The following is a 26,088-nucleotide window of genomic DNA, read 5'->3' on the forward strand; positions in this document are numbered from 1 at the left end:
CAAAACCAAATTTACACAATATCTTTCTACAAATCCAGCACTACAAAGGATAATAAATGGTAAAGCCCAACATAAGGAGGCAAGCTACACCCTAGAAGAAGCAAGAAACTAATAGTCTTGGCAACAAAACAAAGAGAAGAAGAGCACACAAACATAACCTCACATCCAAATATGAATATAACAGGAAGCAATAATCACTATTCCTTAATATCTCTCAACATCAATGGCCTCAAATCCCCAATAAAAAGACATAGATTAACAAACTGGATAAGAAACGAGGACCCTGCATTCTGATGCCTACAGGAAACACACCTCAGGGACAAAGATAGACACTACCTCAGAGTGAAAGGCTGGAAAACAACTTTCCAAGCAAATGGTCAGAAGAAGCAAGCTGGAGTAGCCATTCTAATATCAAATAAAATCAATTTTCAACTAAAAGTCATCAAAAAAGATAAGGAAGGACACTTCATATTCATCAAAGGAAAAATCCACCAAGATGAACTCTCAATCCTAAATATCTATGCCCCAAATACAAGGGCACCTGCATACATAAAAGAAACCTTACTAAAGCTCAAAACACACATTGCACCTCACACAATAATAGTAAAAGACTTCAAAACCCCACTCTCATCAATGTACAGATCATGGAAACAGAAATTAAACAGAGACGTAGACAGACTAAGAGAAGTCATGAGCCAAATGGACTTAACAGATATTTATAGAACATTCTACCCTAAAGGAAAGGATATACCTTCTTCTCAGATCCTCATGGTACTTTCTCCAAAATTGACAATATAATTGGTCAAAAAACGGGCCTCAACAGGTACAGAAAGACAGAAATAATCCCATGCGTGCTATCGCACCACCAGGGCCTAAAATTGGTCTTCAATAAAAATAAGGGAAGAATGCCCACATATACGTGGAAATTGAACAATGCTCTACTCAATGATAACCTGGTCAAGGAAGAAATAAAGAAAGAAATTAAAGACTTTTTAGAATTTAATGAAAGTGAAGGTACAACATACCCAAACTTATGGGACACAATGAAAGCTGTGCTAAGAGGAAAACTCATAGCGCTGAGTGCCTGCAGAAAGAAACAAGAAAGAGCATATGTCAGCAGCTTGACAGCACACCGAAAAGCTCTAAAACAAGAAGAAGCAAATACACCCAGGAGGAGTAGAAGGCAGGAAATAATCAAACTCAGAGCTGAAATCAACCAAGTAGAAACAAAAAGGATCATAGAAAGAATCAACAGAACCAAAAGTTGGTTCTTTGAGAAAATCAACAAGATAGATAAACCCTTAGCCAGACTAACGAGGGGACACAGAGAGTGTATCCAAATTAACAAAATCAGAAATGAAAAGGGAGACATAACTACAGATTCAAAGGAAATTCAAAAAATCATCAGATCTTACTATAAAAGCCTATATTCAACAAAACTTGAAAATCTGCAGGAAATGGACAATTTCCTAGACAGATATCAGGTACCGAAGTTAAATCAGGAACAGATAATCCAGTTAAACAACCCCATAACTCTTAAGGAAATAGAAGCAGTCATTAAAGGTCTCCCAACCAAAAAGAGCCCAGGTTCAGATGGGTTTAGTGCAGAATTCTATCAGACCTTCATAGAAGACCTCATACCATTATTATCCAAACTATTCCACAAAATTGAAACAGATGGAGCACTACCGAATTCCTTCTATGAAACCACAATTACTCTTATACCTAAACCACACAAAGACACAACAAAGAAAGAGAACTTCAGACCAATTTCCCTTATGAATATCGACACAAAAATACTCAATAAAATTCTGGAAAACTGAATCCAAGAGCACATCAAAACAATCATCCACCATGATAAAGTAGGCTTCATCACAGGCATGCAGGTATGGTTTAATGTATGGAAAACCATCAACGTGATCCATTATATAAACAAATTGAAAGAACAAAACCACATGATCATTTCATTAGATGCTGAGAAAGCATTTGACAAAATTCAACACCCCTTCATGATAAAAGTCCTGGTAAGAATAGGAATTTAAGGACCATGCCTAAACATAATAAAAGCCATATACAGCAAACCACTTGCTAACATTAAAATAAATTGAGAGATACTTGAAGCAATCCCACTAAAATCAGGGACTAGACAAGGCTGCCCACTCTCTCCCTACTTATTCAATATAGTTCTTGAAGTTCTAGCAAGAGCAATCAGACAACAAACGGAGGTCAAGGGGATACAGATCGGAAAAGAAGAAGTCAAAATATCACTATTTGCAGATGATATGATAGTATATTTAAGTGATCCCAGAAGTTCCTCCACAGAACTACTAAAGCTGATAAACAACTTCAGCAAAGTGGCTGGGTATAAAATTAACTCAAATAAATCAGTAGCCTTCCTCTACACAAAAGAGAAACGAGCCGAGAGAGAAATTAGAGAAATGACACCCTTCATAATAGACTCAAATAATATGAAGTACCTCGGTGTGACTTTAACCAAGCAAGTAAAAGATTTGTACAATAAGAACTTCAAGACTCTGAAGAAAGAAATTGAAGAAGTCCTCAGAAGATGGAAAGATCTCCCATGCTCATGGTTTGGCAGGATTAATATAGAAAAAATGGCCATTTTACCAAAAGCGATCTACACAATCCCCATCAAAATACCAATCCAATTCTTCAAAGAGTTAGACAGAACAATTTGCAAATTCATCTGGAATAACAAAAAACCCAGGATAGCTAAAACTTTCCTCAACAATGAAAGGACTTCAGGGGGAATCACTATGCCTGAACTCAAGCAGTATTACAGAGCAATAGTGATAAAAACTGCATGGTTTTGGTAAAGAGACAGACGGATAGAGCAATGGAACAGAATTGAAGACCCAGAAATGAAACCACACACCTATGGGCACTTGATTTTTGACAAAGGAGCCAAAACCATCCAATGGAAAAAAGATAGCATTTTCAGCAAATAGTGCTGGTTCAACTGGAGGGCAACATGTAGAAGAATGCAGATTGATCCATGCTTAGCACCCTGTACAAAGCTTAAGTCCAAGTGGATCAAGGACCTCCACATCAAACCAGACACACTCAAACTAATAGAAGAAAAACTAGGGAAGCATCTGGAACACATGGGCACTGGAAAAAATTTTCTGAACAAAACACCAATGGCTTATGCTCTAAGATCAAGAATCGACAAGTGGGATCTCATAAAACTGCAAAGCGTCTGTAAGGCAAAGGACACTGTGGTTAGGACAAAACGGCAACCAACAGATTGGGAAAAGATCTTTACCAATCCTACAACAGATAGAGGCCGTATAACCAAAATATACAAAGAACTCAAGAAGTTAGACCACAGGGAGCCAAATAGCCCTATAAAAAATGAGGTTCAGAGCTAAACAAACAATTCACAGCTGAGGAATGCTGAATAGCTGAGAAACACCTAAAGAAATGTTCAACATCTTTAGTCATAAGGGAAATGCAAATCAAAACAACCCTGAGATTTCACCTTATACCAGTGAGAATGGCTAAGATCAAAAACTCAGGTGACAGCAGATGTTGGCAAGGATGCGGAGAAAGGGGAATACTCCTCCATTGTTGGTGGGATTGCAGACTGGTACAACCATTCTGGAAATCAGTCTGGAGGTTCCTCAGAAAATTGGACATTGACCTGCTTGAGAATCCAGCTATACCTCTCTTGGGCATATACCCAAAATATGCCCCAACATATAAAAAATACACATGCTCCACTATGTTCATCGCAGCCTTATTTATAATAGCCAGAAGATGGAAAGAACCCAGATGCCCTTCAACAGAGGAATGGATACAGAAAACATGGTACATCTACACAATGGAATTACTCAGCTCTCAAAAACAATGACTTTATGAAATTCATAGGCAAATGGTCGGAACTGGAAAATATCATCCTGAGTGAGGTAACCTAGTCACAGAAAAACACACATGGTATGCACTCATTAATAAGTGGCTATTAGCCCAAATGCTTGAATTACCCTAGATGCCTAGAACAAATGAAACTCAAGACGATGATCAAAATGTGAATGCTTCACTCCTTCTTTAAAAGGGGAACAAGAATACCCTTGGCAGGGAATAGACAGGCAAATATTAAAACAGACACAGAAGGAACACCCATTCAGAGCCTGCCCCACATGTGGCCCCTGCATATACAGCCATCCAATTAGACAAGATGGATAAAGCAAAGTAGTGCAGGCCGACAGGAGCCGGATGTAGATCACTCCTGAGAGACACAGCCAGAATACAGCAAACACAGAGGCGTATGCCAGCAGCAAACCACTGAATTGAGAATAGGATCCCCGTTGAAGGAATCAGAGAAAGAACTGGAAGAGCTCGTAGGGGCTAGAGACCCCTTATGAACAACAATGCCAAGCAACCAGTGCTTCCAGGGACTAAGCCACTACCTAGAGACTATACGTGGACAGACCCTGGACTCTGACCTCATAGGGACCAATGAATATCCTAGTAAGAGCAGCAGTGGAAGGGGAAGCCCTGGGTCCTGCTAAGACTGAACCCCTAGTAAACTAGATTGTTGGGGGGAGGGCGGCAATGGGGGTAGGATGGGGAGAGGAACAACTATAAAGAAGGGGACGGGGGGGATTAGGGGGATGTTTGCCCAGAAACCGGGAAAGGGAATAACACTCTAAATATAAATAAGAAATACTCAAGTTAATAAAATAAATAAATAAAAAAATAAATAAAAAAAACTCAAAAAAAAAAACATACTGGAAATCCATAACACAATGAAAAGAACAAATCTAAGTATAATAGGTACAGAAGAGGGCGAAGACTCCCAAAATAAAGGGTCAGTAAATATCTTCTGCAAAATCATAGAAGAGAACTTCCCTAACCTAAAGAAAGGGATGCCCATGAATATACAAGAAGCCTACAGAACTCAAAACCAACTGATACCTTAAAATAAATTCCTCCCAACAGACAATAGTCAAAACACCAAATGTACAATACAAAGAAAGAATATTAAAAAGCAGTAAGGGAAAAGGGTCAAGTAACATATAAAGGCAGACCTATCTGAATTACACTAGACTTCTCACTAGAGAATATGAAAACCAGAACATCCTGGATAGATGATATACAGACCCTAAGAGAACACAAATGTAAGTCCAGGCTACCATATCCAGCAAAACTATCAATTAACATAGATGCAGAAACCAAAATATTCCATGACAAAACCAAATTTACACAATATCTTTCTACAATCCAGCCCTACAAAGGATAATAAATGGAAAATTCCAACACAAGGAGGGAAACTTCACCCTAGAAAAAGCAAGAAAGTAATCTCCTGCAATAAAACCAAAAGAAAAGAAGCACGCAAACATAATCCCAACTCTAAATATGAAATTAACATTAAGCAACAATTGCTATTTATTAATATTTCTCAACATCAATGGACTAAATTCCCCAATAAAAAGACACAGATTAACAAACTGGATATATAAAGAGGACCAAACATTTTGCTGCCTACAGGAAATATACCTCAGTGAAAAAAGACAGACACTACCTCAGAATAAAAACCTGGAAAACCACTTTCCAATCAAATGGTCTGAAGAAGCAAGCTGGAGTAGCCATTCTAATATCGGATAAAATTGACTTTCAACCAAAAGTTATCAAAAAAAAAAAAGGTAAGGAAGTACACTTCATAATCATCAAAGGAAAAATCAACCAAGATGAACTCTCAATCTTAAATATCTATGCTCTAAATACAGGGCACCTACATTCATAAAAGAAACCTTACTAAAGTCCAAAGCACACATTGCATCTCATACAATAATAGGGGATTTCAGCACCCCACTCAACAATGGACAGATCACAGAAACAGAAATTAAATGGAACCATAGAGATACTAACAGAAGTTATGAACCAAATGGACTTAACAGGTATTTATAGAACATTGCATCCTAAAACAAAAGGACAAACATTTTTCTTACCACCTTCTGGAACCTTCTCCAAATTTGACCATATAATCAGTCATAAAAAACACCTCAACAGATACGGAAAGATAGTAATAATCCCATGCATCCTATCAGATCACCACAGACTAAGGCTGGTTTTCAATAACAATGAAAAAGAAAGAATGTCCAAATATACATGGAAGTTGAACAGTGCTGCACTGAATGATAACTGGTCAAAGGAGAAATAAAGAAAGAAATTAAAGACTTCTTAGAATTTAATGAAATGAAGGTACAACATACCCAAACTTATGGGACACAATGAAAGCTGTACTAAGTGAAAACACATAGCCCTGAGTACCTACAGAAAAAAAACAGGAGAGAGCATACTTTGTCGCTTGACAGCACACCTAAAAGCTCTAGAATGAAAAGAAAGAAATGCACCCAAGAGGAGTAGAAGGCAGGAAATAATCAAACTCAGAGTTGAAATCCACCAAGTAGAATCAAAAAGGAGTATACAAAGAATCAACAGAATGGAAAAGCTGGTTTTTCGCAAAAATTAACTAGATAGATAAACCATTTGCCACACTAACCAGAGGGCACAAAGAGTGTGCCCAAATTAACAAAATCGGAAATTAAAAGAGAGATATAACAGTGGATTATATGGAAATTAAATAAAACATCAAATCCTACTACAAAAGTTTATATTCAACAAAATTTGAAAATCTGGAGGAAATGGACAATTTCTTAGACAAATAGCAGGTACCAAAGTTTAATCAGGACCATATAAACCACCTAAACAATCCCATAACTCCTAAAGAAATACAAGCAGTCATTAAAAGTCTCCCAACCAAAAAGAACCCAGGGCCATATGGGTTTAGTGGAGAACTCTATCAGATCTTCATAGAAGACCTCATACTAATACTGTCCAAACTCTTCCGCAAAATAGAAACAGATGGAGATGTACCAAATAACTTCTATGAAGTCACAAACCACACAAAGACACAACAAAGAAAGAGAACTTTAGACCAATTTCCCTTCTGAATATCAATGCAAAAATATTCAATAAAACTCTTGCAAACCAAATTCAAGAACACATGAAAACAATCATCCATCAAGATCAAGTATGTTTCATCCCAGGTATGCAGGGATGGTTCGATATATGGAAAACCATCAATGTATACCAATATATAAACAAACTCAAAGATTAAAACCACATGATCATTTCATTAGATGCTGATAAAGCATTTTACAAAACTAAGCACTTCTTCATTATAAAAGTCCTGGAAATAACAGTAACTCATGGCCCACACCTAAACATAGTAAAAACTATATACAGCAAACCAGTAGCTAAAATCACACTAAATGGAGAGAAACTTGAAGCAATCCTACTAACGTCAGGGACTAGATAAGGCTGCCAACACTCTCCCTACTTATTAAATATAGCTCTTATAGTTCTGGCCAGAGTAATCAGACAACAATATGAGGTCAAAGGATTCAGATTGTAAAGGAAGAAGTCAAAATATCACTATTTGCAGATGATATGACCATATACTTAAGTGAACCCAAAAGTTCCACCAGAGAACTACTAAACCTAATAAACACTTCAGCAAAGTGGCTGGGCATAAAATTAACTCAAACAAATCAGTAGCGTTCCTCTACTCAAAGGATGAACAGGCTGAGAAAGAAATTAGGGAAACAACACCCTTCATAATAGTCCCAAATAATATAAAATACCTCGGTGTGACTTTAACCAAGCAAGTGAATTATCTGTATGATAAGAACTTCAAGTCTTTGAAGAAAGAAATTGAGGAAGATCTAAGAAGATGGAAAGATCTCCCATGCTCATGGGTTACCAGGATTAATATAGTAAAAATGGCCATTTTACAAAAAGCAATCTACAGACTCAATGCAATCCCCATCAACATTCCAATTCAATTGTTCATAGAGGTAGAACGAATAATTTGAAAATTCGTTTTGAAAAACAAAAAACCCAGGATACAATAAAACTATCCTCAACAATAAAAGAATTTCTGGTGGAATCACCATCCCTGACCTGAAGAAGTTTTATAGTGCAATAGTGATAAAAACAATAGTGATATTGGCACAGAGACAGGCACATAGACCAGTGGAATAAAATTGAAGACCCAGAAATGAACCCATACTCCTATGATCACTTGATTTTTTACAAAGGAGACAAAACCATTAAATGGAAAAAAAGATAGCAGTTTCAACAAATGGTACTGGTTCAACTGTAGGTCAGCATTTAAAAGGATGCAGATCTATCCATTCTTATCACCCTGTACAAAGCTTAAGTCTAAGTGGAACAAGGACCTCCACATCAAACCAGATATACTCAAACTAATAGAAAAAAAAGTGGGGAAGATTCTCGAACACACGGACACTGGGGAAAATTTCCTGAATAGAACACCAATGACTTATGATCTAAGATCAAGAATTGACAAATCGGACCTCCTAAAACTGCAAATATTCTATAAGGCAAAGAACACTGTCATGAGGACAAAACAGCAACCAACAGATTGGGAAAAGATCTTTATGAATATTGCAACTGTTATAGATCTATTATGCAAACTATGCAAAGAATTCAAGAAGTTAAACTTCAGATAGTCAAGTAACCCTATCATAAATGGGGTATAGAGCTAAACAAAGAATTCACAGCTGAGGAATATCAAATGGCTGAGAAGCACCTAAAGAAATGTACAACACCCGTAGTCATCAGGGAAATGCAAATCAAAAGAACCCTGAAATTTCACATCACACCAGTCTGAGTGGCTAATATCAAAAACTCAAGTGCCAGCATATGAGTGCGAGGATGTCTAGAAAGAGAAACACTTCTTTATTGGTGGTGGGATTGCAAACTGGTACAACCTCTCTGGAAATCAGTCTAGAGGTTCCTCAGAATATAGGATCTTCCAGTACCTGAGGAACCAACTATACCTCTCCTGGGCATATACCCAAAGGATGCTCCAACATACAAAAAGGACACATGCTTCACTATGTTCATAACAGGGTTATTTATAATAGCCAGAAGGTGGGAATAACCCAGATCCTCTACAATAGAGGAATGGATATGAAGAATGTGGTACATTTACACAACGGAGTTCTACTCAACTATCAAAAACATTGACTTCATGAAATACATGGAATGAACTAGAAAATATCATCCCGAGTGAGGTAACTCAATCACAGGAAAACACACATGGTATGCATTCATTGATAAGTGGATATTAGCCCTCAAGTTCAAATTACCCCAGATGCAATGCACAGACCACATGAAATTCAAGAAACCTGACCAAAATGCTTCACTCCATTAAAAGGGGAACAAAAATACCCATAGGAGGGTATAGGAAGGCAAAGTTTAGAGCAGAAACAGAAGGAACGGCCATTCAGAGCCTGCTACACATGTGACCAATATATGTATATGAAGATAAGAAGTGCATGCTGATAGAAACCGGATATAGATCTCTCATGAGAGACACATCCAGAACCTGTCAAATACGGAAACGAATACCAACAGCAAATCACTTACTGAGAACAGGACCCCAGTTGGAGGAATTAGAGAAAGGACTGAAAGAGCTGAAGGTGCTTGCCACCCCATAACAACAACAATGCCAACCACCACAGCTTCCAGGGTCTAAACCACTACCCAGCCCATGGACTGACCTTGGGCTCCAATTCCATATGTAGTAGTGAATAGACATGGTGGGACACCAATGGAAGGGGAAGCCAAGGTTTGACCCCCAATGTAGGGAACTGTAGAGAAGTCCGGAAGGGGCATTGAATGAGGAGGGGAACACATTTATAGAATGGAAGGGGAAGGGGTTAGGGGGCTGCTGGACAGGAGACTGGTAAGGGAATAACATTTGAAATATAAATAAGAAATACCCAATTTAATAAAAATGGGGAAAAATAACATTAAATAATGATATTCCAAACTCTAAATCTAGCCAGAATACAAAAACTAGGTCTAACTCTAGTCAAAAAACAATTTTAAGCAATAGCTCTAACACTAACCCTAATGCTACACCAAATTCTTCTGCTAACCTGATTTCTAAGCGGAAATGTAGCTCTATTTTTTTAAGTTTACAACTAACTGTTATCTTTACCATGGCCCCAAAATTTAATTAAGCCAACAATTAATTGTAACTACTAACACTAACTGTAACATTGACAATGTTAGGGTAGCCACTGCTTGAACACTATCCATAAGCATAACCCTAACACTATTCAAAGATATACACCAAAACCAATACTTGCTCTAAACTTAAAACTAACCTAAAATTTATGCATAAAATTAATACTGTAACTATCCCTAATTCTAACACCAGCTTGAAACATTTAAAAATCAATCCATAACCACAAATCTAGCATTCACTATAGTGTAGGCTTAAATGAATACTGGTCAAATATTAATTCTTACTCTAAAATAAAACTTATCTCAAAGAGCAGAGCTAAATATGTCTTCAAACAAAATTTTTGCTCTAGCCTGAACTCTATAGTTGCCTAAAGCAAAGTTTAATCACAGTTCTAATAATATCTTTAGTTCTTAAGCCACTTTACTTCAAAGATCCAAGAAACCCTATAACATAATCCTAACAATGGCTCTACAATTAAACTAAATACAAACCAAGCTCTACAACTAAACCTAGTAATAATAGTAATTCTAATTAGAAATGGAGCCCTAACCCTTTATACATGTAAACTATAAAATCTAATATTAACTTATAAATTAAGCCAACCTTAGACCTGTCCTTAACACTAACTCTAAAACTATCCCAGCCCTAACACTAGCCCAGGAGAAAACATAAAACTAACCCACATATTGCTGTGCCATTTACTATAAAAAACACTTAAACCAGTCCATAGCTCCTAACAACTATCTAAAATATAAAATAAACCCTAATCCAACCCATAAATATAACCTTAATTTTTCCTTAACCTTATCTCCTACCCTAATCCTAGACAAAACATTACCCTAACCATATTACTACCTTGGGCATCCAAATGTTTAGCTTTAACCATAATTATCAAACCAAACATTAAGTTGCTATTTATAAAATTAAACTTAAATCCAAATTTTAACCTTAATTTCAACACTGAAGTTAAACTGACCTTAACCCTGATTCCTAGATATAACTTGAATCCTAACTCTAATGACTAACCCTAATTGTTACACCTGAACCATAACTATAACACTAACCATAATCATAATCTATATTGCATAGCTCTGATGATCTCATTTTCCAAAACATAATCCTACACTAACCCTAACTAACTTTAATCCTTATTTCTAACCCTAAGTTTAGCCATAGTCCTAGCCCTAGCCCTACCTAACACTAACCTAAACTAGTGTTCATCTTATTGAAAGAGCTAATTTGACTACAGTACACACCCCAAGATTGCTTTATTTACTTAAAAAAACTTGTTTTGGGGTAATTAGGTCCTAGTACAAACCTTTTATCCAAGAGTTTAGAGTTTATTTTAAACAAGTACTTGTGGTTTGTCTCAGCCTTACTACACACATTTTATCCAAGAGCATTGTGTTTATTGTAAATAAACACTTCAGGTATGGTTCAGCCATAGCAAACATTTTTCATCCAAAAGCCAAATAAAGTCAACCGTAGGTCAAAGAGTCAAGCAAGCAAAAAAAGCTGACAGGGAGTGAACAGAAGTGAACAAAAGCGATGGACATTGAATTGCAGGCTACTTAAGACAGTGTGGAGAAAGTGAAAAATCTTTTTTGTTCTTGGACATGATGGAGTAGGAAGGTCAACTGAGTGCTTTCCCTGCCTCTCTGAGATAGTAGTTTTTCAATATAGTATCTGGCTTATGAGTCTTTATTTGGTGTAATTCAATGACTCATTTTTGTATTTTAATATACCTAGCACTATCCCTAATCTTAAGTATAACACCCAATTCTAACCTTAAACTGAACTGGAAGCCTAACACTAACCATACATCAGACCACGTTCCTCCTTCCTACAAGAACAAGGGCATTGAATATTTGGTGCCGTTCATAAAGTAAGATTAATATAGGAAATCATTACGTAGTCTTCCTTAAAAGCTAAACATTTTGGAAATTGGATTAGGATAGGGATAATCCAAACTGGTATAATTATCTGACTGAAGTCAGAAGCAATGAAATTGTCTAGAAATACACTCCAGAGAGAGCTTATTTATATTTTGAAATACACAAATAGACAGGCACAGACATACATACAAACACAAACACACACACACACACACACACACACATGCTTGCCTTATTTTCATCAAGAAGATAGGCATAAATTTGTATCTTCGGTTTTTCTCTATAACAGGGTGGATTGATAACAGACAGAACAAGCTAGTTGTTCAAGGGACATAAACAGTGAGGTCAGAAAGCAAAAGCAGATGTATGACTCCAATTTCCTAGCACTATTGGATATCAATTTGTCTACCATACCTTTACTGTATATAAAATAAAATTATATGTTTCTATCTGACTGCCTCAGTAATTGTTGAAAAATAATGGCACATTGCATTGGCGTCTGTCCTTGAATTCAACACCCATGTATTAGGTGCACATTAAACACTGAAAATGTAATAAATGCTTTTCAAGTAGACTGGAAAATAATTATAGATGCTAACTATTGTTAATTTCACCATAGCTTAGAACTAAGGCCTTTCACAAAGGTTCTAAAATATTGCTGCTCCATCCTATTAAATAGACACAATTTCTCATAAGCTCTATTCCCTCAGTTTACTTGTTGTTTAGCCATGTCCATTTGATACTGAGTGAGAAAATCAAGAGTTTACTTTTTTAGAATCAAATTGTACAAGATTTCCCTTTGTAGGCTTGCTGACTTTATAAAAACAAACAAAAAATGTACTTTTCCATTCCTCTATCAATTAGAGACATGCATGTGTGTTCAATAGGATTATTCCACTGAATTTTACAAGGTGTATTGTAACAGGATTGTTTCTCAAGCCTCTCTTCAGATGCTTCACAACTTTGTTCTATAAATATCCATGGATGATCTTACAGCTAAATAGAATACTAAGGCCAGAATCCTAGGAAATCAATGGCTATGTGATTTCAGTCCCCACAAACTCATGTACAAAATAGAACTGAAAATCCACTTACTTTATGACTGTCATGAGTATGCACGCCTGCTGATGACTGTATAAATGCACACTATTGAAAGTTTAGGGCTCAGAAATAAGAAAGGAGACAAGAACAGGAACAACAAGAACAAACAGAACAACAACAACAACAACAACGACGACGACAACAACAACAGGAACAACAAAAAGGACAACACCATGAAGGTAAAAGATGAAAAAATAGGAAAAGTAGGAATATATGGGTTGAAGACAGGTGATATCAGGAATCCACAGCCTCCAACCAGCTTCCGGAGCTCAGGGGTAGAAGCTTGGACAGTTGCTAAGTCTTAGTTTTCTCTACGGACTTTCATTTTTCCTGATGTGGAAGCAGACTTGGCAAGGTGGTACAAGGCTGTTAGCTCCTGCTATCAGAGAGAACGGAGCCCACACAATTTCCTTTGGGCTGGAATCATCTGAGAAGTACAGGCAAAGAGTGAGGACTAAATATGGGAACACCTGTAGATGGCTGCAGTATCGCCAAGCCAATTACTCAACTCAGGTTTCATTTGGAGGTTTTTTTTTTCCGGGGTCCAAGCGGAAGCACCTGCTCTACACTGCGGGTGATTGGCCTAATGCTCTGCTTCTAGGGACTGGCATGACAGATATACAAGTTCAGAAAATTAGCCAGCAATCCCAGAGGCCTCTGTCCATATTGGTTTCATAAGAGCTGACTGCTTCATATTGAATTCCATGTACCTGTTGTTCAAAACGCAAGCACACTGGTGAGATACCATACCCTAGGCACATGTTTTCTTAAGAAGAGTCATGCTTTAAACGTATTGGGCTAATAAACAAATCTCTCTAGTATAAATGTTAAAGAAACTCCCCAAAGCCATGGTAATTTTTTTTTTACACTTGTTCATTCATATACACTTATGCGAAGCCAAGTGCAATGCTGTGGGACAGCAACAAGTCATTGTAATATTGGGGACCTGATTCTCCTCAGTAAGCTGGATCCAAGACTTTAGTTTCTCCACACAGAAACTCTTCTTGTCCCAAATCCATCTCTACAGTCCAACTTGACCCACACCCTGAAGCCTCTTGGTGGTGGATAAAGAATGACAGTTCTCAGCCTCGTGTCTCTCTGCTCAGCTCAGCAATGTGAGTATTTGGCTTTGGTTTCTTAGGCAGTGTTTGGTAGAGAAGACGTTTTTTCATTCTTAAAACTTCCTCTCCGGTTCAAATGAAAATACTCAAAGGGAATGGATAGAAATAAGTGCCAAGTTATTCTACTAAGACAGTATTCTTCATTCTCTGGCTACTTTCCCCTTCCTGAGTCACTCTAAAGAATCTAGCTGAAAGGCTATTTGGGAGGGAAGGGCATCCTTTGTCACAAACTTACATTTCATTCATGAACTGAACAAAAAATTTCCAAAAAAATAAATTCTCTGTGGCCCAGATGGAGCTTACAGTCTTCATTATTTTAAGTAACCTTAAAAAAATCTAACACTTGACTGCCTAGAGATTGAGCAGATGAGGATGAAGTAAATAGCTGAAAAAGAGGAGCTCTCTGAGAAAACACTTTCTTAATGAGAATTTGGCTCTTGGCTAAAACATCACTTTCCTTTTAAAACCCAGATTTGATGCTTTACACTTTACCAAACTCTAAGTTGGATAGCCTTTCACAATATCATCTTATGATACTGATTTATGGATATCAATGAGAAGGAAACCCATAAACTCATAGATTTGAATGCTTGGTCATGAGGGAGTCTTACTATTTGAAAGAATTAGAAGGTTGGGCATTTTAGTCACAGAGGGTGGGTGTTTGGGTTTTTAAAAGGTCAAGGCAAGTTCTCTTCCTGGTGCCTGAATATCTGAATGTTGAAATGTCAGCATCTCCAGCAACATGTCTACATAAAGGCTTACATTCTCCCAGACATATTGACAATGGCCTCAACATCTGAAATTTTAAGCAAGCCCCAAGTAAATACATTACTTTTTGTAGTTACTGTGGTCATGGTATCTCTTCACACCAATGGAATTCTCACTAAGACAATGGAGTGCTGAAGTTCACATTTTCCTTTTCACTGGGTAAGAAAGTCACTAACTTTCCCCTCCTTGAAGTGAAGGGACGAAGCCCTCTCACTATTGTGAACATGACATGAAGTGTTTGGTAAGTGTCTAGAATGCTATTAACAATGCATATATATATATATATATATATATATATATATACATATATATATATATGACATGATTGTTATTTCAGTACAGTATTTCATTACACAGATGAGAAGAGAAAAATCCAGTAAAAACACCTACTCAAACAATTTGGCAAGAGGAGACTATTTTATTCCCTAACCATAACATGTCATTTAGGGTTCTCTCTGTCAATCTCCTGTCTCCCTTGTTACTTTCTTGTTCATTGTTTTCATGGAGACATGTTCTCATAGTATATCATTGACTCACTTGTAACTCAAATGAAGACCAAGATGGCCTAAAACTCAGACATCATCTGCCTTTGCTTCTGTATGCTGGGATTAAAGCTGTGAACTCCATGTCTTGTAATTTCCATTCTCAAATTGTGATATTGCACAAATGTCGAATGATGCATCAACTACCCTAAATATCCTTTATTTTCTGCTTATTCATTCTTCCGTTCCTACACCTTCTGGGTACCAGTGATCTATTTGTTATGTTCATAGTTTTGATTTTTATAGAATATCAAATTTGAGATAATTATGCAACTTCTTCATTAAACTTCTTCTGTGTACTTTTATGAACAAATATTACTTTTGTTTTTAGTGGTGAATGTTATTCTATGTTCTCAGCATACCATAATGTGTCTGTCACCTCGTAAGGACATCAGGATTGGTTTGAAATTTTGGGAATTATGCACAAAGCTTCCAAAACATTTGTGTGAAGTTTATACATGTGATTACTGATCTTTCCTTTTTCATTTTTAATTGCATATTTTTATTTATTTACATTTCAAATGTTATCCCCTTTACCTGCTTCCTGTCCATATCCCCCTATCCCATTCACCTCTCCCTTCTTCTATGAGATTGTTTCCCCATCCACCTGTCCATACCTTCTTGCCTCCCTGCCCTGATATTCCTGTACACTGGGAGGTTGAGCCTTGGTGGGATCATGGGTTTCTCCTTCCAACAAGGCCGTCCTCTGCTATGTATGCAGTTGGAGCCATGAGTCTGTCTATGTGTACTCTTTGGATGGTGGTTTCATCCTTGGGACCTCTGGTTGGTTAGTATTGCTGTTCTTATGTAGTTGCAAAACCCTTCAGCTCCTTCAATCCTTTCTCTAATTCCTCCAATGGGGACCACAGTCTCAGTTCAATGGTTGGCTGTGAGCATTCACCTCTGAATTTATCATGCTCTGGCAGAGCCTGTCAGGAGACAGCTATATCAGGCTCCTATCATCATGCACCTCTTAGCATCCCCAATAGAGACTGGGTTTGGTGGTTGTATGTATATTGGATGGATCCCCAGGTGTAGCAGTCTCTGAATGACCATTCCTTCAGTCTCTGCTCCTAACTTTTTCCTTGTATCTCCTCCTAAGAATATTTTTCTTCCCCCTTTTAAGAAGGACTGAAGCATCCACACTTTGGCCATCCTTCTTCGTGAGCTTAATCTGGTCTATGGATTGTACCTTGAATAATCTGAGCTTTTGAGCTAATATCCACTTATCAGTGAGTTAATACCGTGTATATTTTTGGGATTGGATTGCCTTACTCAGGATGATATTTTCTAGTTCTATCAATTTGCCTATGAATCTCATGAAGTCATTCTTTTTTATAGCTCTATTGGGTAAATGTACATTTTCTGCATCCATTCCTCTGTTGTAGGACATCTGGGTACTTCCTAGCTCCTGGCTATTATAAACAAGGCTGTTATGAACATAGTGGAACATGTGTCCTTGCTGTATGTTGGAACATCTTTGGGGTATATGATCAGGGGAGGTATAGCTGAGTCTTCAGGTAGTATTATATCCAATTTTCTGAAGAACCTCCAGACTGATTTCCAGAATGGTTGTACCAGCCTGCAATCCCACCAAAAATGGAGGAATGTTCCTCTTTCTCAACGTCCTTACCAGCATCTGGTGCTAATCTTGATTGTCAATTTTATTTTATCTGGATCTAACAAAAACCCAAATGACTGGGCAAACTGGTGAGGAGTTTTGCTTTTAAAAAGTTATTATTATTAATTAAAATATTAGAAGTGAAAAGACCCACTTATAGTCTGGGTCTTTAAGGTGTGAAAATAAGTCTTTAATTCAAGATCTTTTGCAGTGGGAAGATCCATGTTCAATTTGAAACACACCTTTTTCTGATAGTCTACATTAGGAACATAGAAGAAACCCTCTTTCTTTGTCTACTTGCTGTCATCCTCACTATCAAGCACTTTCCTAGGATGAAATTATAGTTTTCTTCTTTGGAATTCAAGAGTATACTGACAATCTGAGATATCCAGCTTCTTTGAATATACAACTACTGCATTTGTGGACTTTTATGCCTAGGCACCCATTGTCATATTAACTGCAACATAGTCTGTTTGATCTATTCTAGTAACTCTACTAATTTAGAGAAAGATTCCTTCTGTAAGTTCTGTTATTCTAAAGAACACTAAATAATAGAGTATGTGTAGTTAAGATTTCAGTTATATTTAGATAATTTGAGTGGTGCTGCTCATTCACTAGATAAAAGTGTTCAATTTTGAAAGAAATTGCAAAACTTTCAAAGAGGCTTGACCCTTTTCATTCTGCCCATCAATGGATGAGAATTTGTGATATTCCATAACATCTGAAGCATGTGTATTTCACTGTTCTTGATTTGGAACATCTTAGTAGGTAGGGTCAATCATTGTATTAATGTGACAACACATGATACTGACATCTTTTGCTTTGCCTTTTTTCTTCTGTGCTTATTTTTCTGACATGTGTTTACTTGTGTTATGTTAAATTCTGCTTTTCCACCCCAGCATAGCTGTATGTAGTTTGTTCCATACTTGTCAGCTATTTTATACTGTTACTAAAATAGGTTTGCCAGTCATTGACACTGAAAAATAACTTGACTCAGAACAAGGTCATGCTGACCACATATCCTGTTATGTTCTGTGTTCTGTGGTATGTTAATCTTAAGAAATTTCATACAGCTTTATATAAGATGGATCAAATTAAAGGTCAATTTAAATTATCGTGTCTAAAATGGCTTGAGTCAGAGACAAAGAGCAGGCAGCACTTTCTGTACCTCCATATGAGCTCATTGTGGTGTTTATGTTTATTCCTTATAAGCTGAAAGGAAAAAAGATGCTTTTCACCATGGTTCAGTCCATACATTCAGACCTATGGTCCTGATCAATTAGTTTTATTTTAGGGTATGCATGCAGGAAACCATCACTGTCTGACTAAGACAGATGTTTATTTGATTTGTGGGATGTTTCCTGGATACCAATAGTTCAAGGCTTCTTTATATATCTGAGGCCACAGTTCTTTGCTAATTTCCAAACATGTTTTTTTCAAACACAATCTCAATCATTTGATTTTACTAATGAAGACTTGTGAGCCAGATGCCAGGATGAAAGACTGTTTCCTCAGACAGGCACAAAAAGCAACCAGCTGACCTTTTTCCTCATCTCCCATCACAGAAGGCATGCCTACTCTCATGCCATCTCAAAAAATTCTTTTCTAATGATATGTTCCCCTCTTCTACTTCCTAAGCATTGTTCTCTCTGTATTCCTGACTGCCTCTTACTCTTTATGTTTTTTTTTCCAAATAATCCTATATTCACTTCCTGTCAGTGGGATGCTTTCTCTGACTCTTAACCTATATTTGAATTTATTTAATCCTGTTTATAGTATTCAAGCAGAAAGCTCTGGGATTAAAGGTGTATGCTAAGTATGCCACAGCACAACAAAAATAGGTTTTTCCAATAAACAACAAAAACTCAGCGTTCCCAGTATCATCAAATATTCTGCAATGATGATCTTATAGGGCAAGGAAGTAAGGTTAAGCAAAGTTAAAAGTGTTTGAAAAATCCATTTGCACACCTTGTACTTTGTAAGTTAAAAAAATTACGAGAGGGGTAACCTGCATATCTGACAAAGCTGTTCCTAAAAGTTGTGCATTATACAAAAATTGAAGTGCCAGATGGGGATACCTCCTTGAAAGCTGTTTGGGAGAAAGACACCACAATCCCCACCAAATTATAGAATCCTTTCCATTTTCTTCTGGTTCCCTGTTAAAATTACCAGAAGTTATTAGTAAAGATATTACAAACCTTTGTTGAAAGATACAAAGAAAGCAAGCAGGATCTGAACTAGAAGCTTGCTTCCTACTGGCCAGGCTTCATTGTCCTGGAACATGCTATTCAGGCAAGTAAAGAAAAGAACCATTAGTCTTACCCTAATGAAAGCCCTACAAAGACCAATAGACTTGGCAAGGTGTATCACTTGAGCAATAGCAGCATGACTGTAATAGGGTAATCAACTGTTCTCTAATTATGTTTGAGATATAATCTATTAGAAGTAATTGATACTGTGTACTAAATCAGTCAAAACTTATGTCTCAGGAGGTCTTATACATTAAATTATGGAAGTTTACTAATGTTTATAGCTAAATTAAACAGTTTCAGGCTAAGTTTAATGGTGTAGGCCTTTAATTACAGCATGGGAAGACAAGGCAGGCAAATCTCTGACTTCAAGGCCAGCAAGCTATACATTATTATTTTATGGCCAGTAAGGCTATATAGTAAAATACTTTTTCAGAAATAAACAAAACAAAAATCAAAATAAAATTAAATAAATTGATTTGTTACTAAGCTACCACTTTAACATATGTGTACTCTTGTCAACCTTTATCAGAGAAGCTTAACTTTGCAATTATCAGTAGCAAACGTAAAGATTCATGGTTTAATATACTGAGTATAAACAACAATCAAGTTCATAACCATAAGTAAAATATTTATATAACCCGTCTAAATCTCGTGTAACATTATGGAAGAAGGAAAGAAAAATGTAACTTCCAGAGACTGGGAGAGGAACTTTATAATGCTTTTTTCTGGGCATGACACAGCCATTCTTATCATGATCTCAATTTGGCTGTGATTACCTGTACTTACTTTTTGACTATTGATGTCCATCATAGATTGGGAGGGCTCTTAATGGTTTCTAAGGAGAGGCAGTTATTGTCTTCAAATGCTTCAATGTGTAACTGATAATTTATGATCACTGAATTCGCCATGGATAAACTCTGGAAAAAAATAAAATAAAAGGGTATGAATATGAGAAAAGATTTATAGGGGGGAAGCAGGTTGAAAAATGTAGATGGGAGAGCAGAGATGATGGGGAATGAAAATAATCAAAATAGATTACATACATGTATGAGGTAATCAAAGAAAAATTTAATAAGAAATCAAAAGGTAATATACATAAAATTATGCGATTTATGACTGATTGAAGCACATTTACATTCTAACAAAATAAATAGACACATTATTTTTTCCAAAAGAATTAAATCTTGTTGAATATTTGCTGCTAAAGGCCATAAACCATCAACATTTTTTACATTAATCATATTTCAACTTAACAACCACTAATGCTCACTATAAAAACTGTCAAGTTTAGGGCATCTTCAGAAATTGAAAAAAATTCTAACTGAAACTAAGCTAAAATTGGTTCACTATTTTTATTAAATTCATAAGTAATTTTTTTTAAATCAGGCATTCCCACACTATGTAATCCATAGATACATTACCTAAGTAATTTATATGCAGAGTGATGGTGGTGCAAGAATTTTAAGGTATGTTTGTATAGGAACAAACATTGTAATTCATAATACATGCTAGTGTCAAATCTAAGCCAAGTTGTTTCATGTAGCATTCATTGGTTCCTTCTTGTATGATAACATAAACAGTGTAGTGTGTACATGCCATGGGTTTAGGACCAAGGTCACAGTAAAGCCACAAAATGCACATAATCAAGTGCTGCCAAAAAAGATAGGAAGTTATTACAAATTTGATATTTAGCTAAATTTTTTCTCTGTGGATTCCAATGCCTTATGTTACAATTTTTCATGACCTGCATATTCAGTTACATGATGCTATATAGTATTACAATATACAGTTTAAAAGCTGTTTGTATAAACCAAATAGTGAAGAACTGATATTGATAATAGCAAGGTTTTCTATTTAACAGCATGGCTATCTAATTTTTTAATGTAGTTCTTGGACTTTTTCGTTAGAATTTTGTCCTTTTTATTACATACACCTTGCACATTTAAAAACCTACCCTAGGGCTGGAGAGATGGCTCAGCCATTAAAGGCTAGGCTCACAACCAAATATATAAAAACCTACCCTAAACTACATAGAGCAATATAAGGACATGGATAGACAGCCAAATGATACATGCAGAAGTGAAGAGACTCATAGATACTGGTTTCGTAGTTTCATCCCAGCATTTGGATGAAGGCCAAGATGAATCTCAATGGGTTTACAACCTTTTAATGAAGCTGTATTAGCATAGAGCTTTGCCAGGATTATGGAAGTGAAGCCATTTACTAGGACTGAAGAAAGCATGTAGAAGACTTTCCAGAAATGGTGATGTCTGCCCTATTGTTTAAACTTTGTTTTAAAACATAGAGCACTGGTACCAGATTATTATCTTTGTATCACTAGAATGAAAGGTTCTTACATAATTAACTTCTATAAAGAAAGGTTTACTTTGGCCCATGGTTAAGAAATTCTGGTCTAATGTTAGGTAGACTCTCTATCTGTTGTAGTGAAGGCAGAATGTGTATCATATAAAGGTTACTGTCAAAATAAGCAAACATTTCTGGTATTTAAAATAATTTATTTTTTACATCTCATAACAACATATTTTATTTGATCTCAAATAATAAAAATATAAGAAGATTACAACTGTAAAAAGTCCAAGTAAACATATAAGTGATTATACAAATATTCTAAATTTCTTTTTGTGTAACATATTTAAGATATCTCACAAGTTATTAAAACATCAGGGAACAGCACCTTGGGCACTGGCTCCGAACCTAGACCCAAAATATCCAGAAAAAGCTTGACTCCAGGGTTCTGTAACATGCAATGGATCACAGGTGAGGAGGTTACAGCAAATGCCCCAACACCTTGACTATCTGGGTCCCCCAGAATCCAGGGACACAGGAAACCCTGCCCAGCCAGTGACATAGGTTCCTTCCAGTCTGACCTAGGGCCCTAAGCAGACATTGGCTGTTGGCTCCACACCCAGTCCTACAACACCCAAGAAAGACTGACTCCCAGAGACTCTGAAATGCCCAGGATCACAGGATCGCAGAAAGAACTCGAGTCCCAGGAGATTGGACACAACAAGAAGCACTGGAACTCAGACACACTCAAGATCACAGTTGAGACCACTACATCTTTCCTAACACACAATATATCTTAGACCCCCCAACAGAAACCAGGGAAACACAAACCCCTGCACAGCCAGAGGCACAGGATTCTTTCAGCTTCCACATATACCCAGAGCAAATGCAGGGCTCAAGATCCCCACCCACTCCTGCAATACCCTGGGAAAGCTTGATGACCATGAGCTCTGACCAAGTAGGATCTCAGGGGCTTGGACATACCCATTTCAGGATTCCAGAGGCAGCTTGACTCCCAGGAAAAACCTAGGATGTCAAGATAACAAGACCCTAGAATCACTGGATCTCAAAGACAGATGGACTCAGAGGAGTTCTGAAAAAAAAATCCAGAGTAAAAAAAAGTACATGCTCTGAAAGAGACAGCAAAGACAGGTAGCACCAAAGATAACCAGATGGCAAGTGGCAAGCACAAGTATATAATCAACAGAAAACAAGGCTCCTTGGCTTCATCAGAAGCCAGTTCCCACTAGAGCAAGTCCTGGATACTCCTTCACACTGTTAAAGCAAGACTCAGATTTAAATCACATCTAATGATAATGATAGACAATTTTAAGAAGGTCATATATAACTAACTTAAAGAAATACATGAGAAATAAAGGTACCACTATTTGCAGATGATATAATAGTCTACATAATCAACCACGAAAATTCTACCAGAGATCTTCTCTAGCTGAAAAACAACTTAAGCATAGTGTCTGGATATAAATTTTACTCAAATAAATCAAGAGCTGTTTTTTATACAATTGATAAGCAGACTGAAAAAGAAACTAGAGAAACATCTTTTGTCACAATAGCCCCAAATAATACAAAATAACTTGGGGTAGCTCTAACCAAACAAGCGAAAATCTACATGACCATGCCTTCAAAACTTTCAAGAAAGAAAGCAAAGGAGATCTCAAGAAATGGAGAGAGCTCACATGCTCATGGACTGGCAGAGTTAACATAGTAAAAATGGCCATCCTATCAATGCAAATGTCCATATTCTGTGGAATGCCTATCAAAATCCTAATAAAATTCTTCTAAGACATGGAAAAAGAAATTTGAAATTCACTTGGAAAGGAAAATAACCCAGAATAGCAAAAACCATTCTTAGCAATAAAAGAACAGCTAGGGGGAACACCATCCCTGATCTCAGGCTGTACTACAGAGCAATAATGATAAAATCTGCATGGTATTCATACAGAGACAGACACTGTTAATCAATGGGATAGAACTGAAGACCCAGAAATAAAACCGCACACTTATCTACACTAGATCTTTAACAAAGAAGGCAAAATTATGCAATGGAAAAAAAGAATCTTCAATAAGTCGTGCTAATCTAACTGCCTGTCTGTATGTATAAAAATGAGAATAGACCAATATTTGTCATCTTGCTCAAAGTTCAAGTCCAAGTGAATCAAGGAGCTCAAAATAAACCATATACACTGAAACTAATAGAAGAGAAAGTGAGAAAGAGCCTTAAACACATTGGCACATCAGGAAATTCCCAAAACGGAATTCCAACGACTCATACTCTAAGATTAAGAATTGATAAATCAGACCTAATGATACTGGAAAGCTTTGGAAAGGAAAAAGACACAGTCATTAAGACAAATTGCCAACTTGCAGATTGGTAAAACATCTTCCTAAATCCCACATCTGATAGAGGTGCTCATATCCAAAATATATAAAGAACTCAAGACGATAACCAGTAAAAAATAAAAAAAGCCAATCAAAAAATAAAGCACAGAACTTAAACAGAGAATTCACAGCAGAGTAATCTCAAATAACTGAAAAGAACCAAACAAATGTTCAAAGTTCAAAGTTCAATGTTCAAAGAAGAAACACAAAAATTACTTTAAAACATTACAGGAAAACATAAACAAACAGGTGAAGGAATTGAACAAAACCATCCAGGATCTAAACATTGAAATAGACATGAGAAAGCCAGCCACCATGAGTGCCTGAGAGCAGAAGTAAGACCAACTTTTCTACTCCAAGTGATCTGCCTGGTGGACTCAGAACAGACAAAGGCAGAAGTCCTCTGGGACCTGATCTGATCCCACCCCACAGCTGCCTGCTCCCAAATCCCATGGTAGAGAGAGCTAAACACCCAAAGGTACAGACAATCCCGAGACCACAGGACAGACTGCCAGCTCTGCCCCCATTTGCCCACATCCCAGGCCCAAGAGGAAACTGCACAGTACCTTTTGACACAGGAATATAGGCACAGTCAGCTACAAAAATCCATGCTCCAGGTCTGTGCCCAGAACTAAACTGAACCAGTCAAACAGCTCCCAGCACCCAATTCCACGGGGTAGAGAACTGGACACTCAGAAGAGCATACACTTCTGAGAAATCAGAGGAGACTACTCTTTGCCCACATTTCCCACATAAGAGGAAAAAACCTAGTGCCATCTGTGTCTTCCAGGCACAGGGACATAGGAGGAGTCGGGGCAGGACATTGCTAGCTCCTGCCCTTGCCTAGAGCTGAAAACCAGCCATCAGGAGTGACTACAGTCCTGATAGCCAAACACTTTGTTCCCAGAACCAGCTGGAAGAAAGGGGAAAAACATGTTTACAGGAGTGCTGCCACACAGGCCTACAGGAGGTTCAAACCACTGTCAGAAAAAGCAAGACAAATTAATGCCAGAGACAACCTGGTGGCAAGAGGTAAGTGCAAAAACCCAAGCAACAGAAACCAAGATTACTTGGCATCATCAGATCCAGTTTTCCCACAAAAACAAATACTGGATATCCCAACACAATGGAAAATCAAGAGTTAGATTTAAAATCACAATTATCATGGTCATAGAGATCTTTTTTGAAAAAAATATTAGATATATATCTTTATTACATTTCAAACGTTATTCCCCTTCCTAGTTTCCTGTTCATAGGCACCCATTCCCTCCTCTTACCCTCCCCAATATGGGTAATTCCCCTATATATCCCCCTTATTGCTCCCCCCTTATCTCCTGTACTGGGGGTCCAACCTTGGCAGGACCAAGGGTTTCCCCTTCCACTGGTGCCCCAACAAGGCTATTCTCTGCTACATATGGAGTTGGAGACATGGTTCAGTCCATGTATAGCCTTTCCTTAGTGGTTTAATCCCTGGAAGCTCTGGTTGGATGGCATTGTTGTTTTTATGTGGTTACAAGTGCCTTCACCTCTTTCAATACTTTCACTAATTCCCCCCAAGGGGGTCCTATTCTCAGTTCAGTGGTTTGCTGCTAGCATTGACCTCTGTATTGGACATGCTCTGGATGTGTCTCTCAGGAGAGATTTATATCTGGTCCCTTTCAGAATGCTTTCTTAGCTTCATCAACCTTACCTAGTTTTGGTGGCTCTATAAATATGGGCCACATGTGGATCAGGCTCTGAGTGGCAATTCCTTGAGTCACTACTCTAAGCTTTGCTTCTATATACCCTCCTATGGATATTTTTTCCCATTTTAAGAAGGAGTGGGAGCATCTTAATTTTGGTCATCCTTCTTCTTGAGATTCCTTTGGTCTGTGGATTGCATCTTGGATAATTTTAGCTTTTTGGCTAATATCCGCTTATCATTGAGTGCATACCAAGTGTGTTTTTCTGTGATTGAGTAACCTCACTCAGGATGATATTTTCTATTTCAT

This window comes from Rattus norvegicus, chromosome 13, assembly GCF_021556685.1.
Source record: "Rattus norvegicus strain SHRSP/BbbUtx chromosome 13, alternate assembly SHRSP_T2T, whole genome shotgun sequence".
Lineage (NCBI taxonomy): Eukaryota > Metazoa > Chordata > Mammalia > Rodentia > Muridae > Rattus > Rattus norvegicus.